Source organism: Cricetulus griseus, chromosome 3 (genome assembly GCF_003668045.3).
Source record: "Cricetulus griseus strain 17A/GY chromosome 3, alternate assembly CriGri-PICRH-1.0, whole genome shotgun sequence".
In the NCBI taxonomy this organism is placed as follows: Eukaryota; Metazoa; Chordata; class Mammalia; order Rodentia; family Cricetidae; genus Cricetulus; species Cricetulus griseus.
Genome location: NC_048596.1, coordinates 254450696 through 254453039, shown reverse-complemented (window position 1 = coordinate 254453039; position 2344 = coordinate 254450696).

The window sequence follows — 2344 nt, the reverse complement described above, 5'->3', positions numbered from 1 at the left end:
AGTAACCACAGCGCCTATGAGCTGATGTGTGCAACAGCCGTGTAATGCCTGGAGTTAGCATTCCATGGCTCTTATAGTATGCTACCTACCTGCCATCTTGTATTCTTTCTGCTCCCTTTTCTGTGATGTTCTGAGCTGTAGGTGGGGGAAATTGATGTCGATGACTCATCCACAGCTGAACACTCATCGTTACTTATACTTGGGACTTAGACCAGCTGTGAGTCTCTGCGTGAACCATTACCCGCTGCAAAAGAAGACTTTTCTAACCAACGTTCAGAGCAATGTGGATCTATAGGTATTGACCTATTACTTAGAAAGCAGTTTGACAACATGAGCCTTAAGTAATACAATTATCACCTTTCCTAGGGCCTGTGATCTCCCCAGATTTATAGACCAGGCATGAAATCCCTATAGTGGAGCAGGCCTCACATGCTCCCATAACCATGAATCCACTATTACCCTAGTGGGCGCGTCTTGCCAGGCAGGGTAGCATTGTAGCATTCAGAGTTGGAGCTGGTTCATTGCTGCAACCATATGGGAGGCCCCTATACTTAATGCCAGAGGTTTATTCATCCCCCATTTGGATGAGCACCTATGCTAGCACTACTCACCTTAGCAAGCAATGCATCCACAGTTGCACAGCACATGTCTCTTAGTGAGCACACAGAGGCCTTTTTCTAGAATTGGAAAACATGCGTCCTGGAGGGACTTGTTGGACCATACTTTGTAAATATTTTTAGTTTTAGCCAGTCCTGCTAGCCTGCCTTCCAAAGGGCTGGTTTCAATGGAAACATTAGTGTCGGTCTCTGAAAGTCCGTGCTTCCCTTAGAAACAAAAATATTTCTTCTTGTCAAACTTATCTGATTTTTAAAGGTTAGAAATTACGGGTCCCAATTTTTTTCTGTGGAATACATATATCCCAAAATGTATTCTATTCATTAATCAGTGGGAAATTTGAAATGTGAAAAAGTTGACCCAAAGGCCATTGGGAGTGGCATATACCTCCAATCTCCCAGAGACTAAGGGAGATTGAATCAGCCTGGGCTCCAAAGTGAGTCTTTATCCCAAAAAGAATTGGCATGAAGGGACTTGGTGTTTGTTCTTTTTCTGAGGTAGGGGTGTGTGTTGGGGGGGGAGTTCATGAGGTAATCCAGCTTGCTGGTTAGCTTCAGAAGATCTTCCTGTGTCTGCCTGGGATACGTGAATTACATATGTGAGCCCCCACTCCAGACCCATACAATCTTTTTCTTCTTCTAAGTATTAAAATGAAGTTACATGTCAGCCAGGGCTACACAGAGAAACCCTGACTGAAGTGGTTAATGTATACAGAGCATAGATCAGCATTCTAACCAGTGACTTTATGACAGTGACTGTTTCTGCTTGGCCATCTAGCTTTCTTATTTCCAGATCTCTTCAAGGAAGTACTATAACTTTCTTCAGCGTTCAGGAATGCCAGGCTCAAAGTGCAGGCCGGCCTCACCAAGCTAGGCCACTTGGGCAGCTGGGAATTAAAGACCTGATTGTTCCCAGCAAACCCACCCCTGAAGATGGGATGCCTTGAAGAGCGGTACTTCTGGAGGTCCTGGGGATGATGCTGAGGGAGTGGACAGCTTCAGAAGGGCCCTGGGTCCAGGGAGGAGTAGGGGCGAGCATAGGAGCGCCTCAGCAGGACTTTTTGACTAATCGGAGGAAGCTATTAAGATGTTATTAGGACAGAAGCACTCCTCTGCCCAGCAGGTTTCTGCAGTGACAACTGCGATCTAAATACCCAAACCCCGCCGGCGGAAGGGGGCAAAGGACATCAGGGTCAAATGAAGTCCATAGAAGGACGGCCTGTTGCCGGCTTCCAAAGCCTCTGCTCCACATTGGGCTTCGGCGACTTGTAAAGGCTTAGTTTCTCTCCCACGTCGTGGGCAGAAGAGTGTGTCTGGAACCCACTTAAAATTCTTAATGCTAGACTATCTCTTGGGAACAAGCTAAGAAATGCGCGGTGCATGCGATCTCAGTGGGCAGCCCTAACCGCTGGACTGCCTAAGCTTCTCCCGAGTTACTCTCTCCCAAGCAACCCCGGGAGACCCTGTCCCCTAAAATCCTTTCCCAATTCCCTTTCGGAGGACGGCCCTTGGGATGGTTGGTCGACCTCCTGGGGGGGGGGGTCCTCCTCTGAGAATGTACACGGGCTCGCCTTCTGATCGGTCTGTCCCGCAGTGTCCCGGGCCTCCGCTAGGCTAAGGCACGACCGGAATGCGCGGGAGGACTCGGGGCGGAGACGCCGGTAACCGAAGGGACACGGGGCGGGCCTGCCTGGGTCCCGGCCCAGGCCACGCACAGGCCGGGCGGGTCG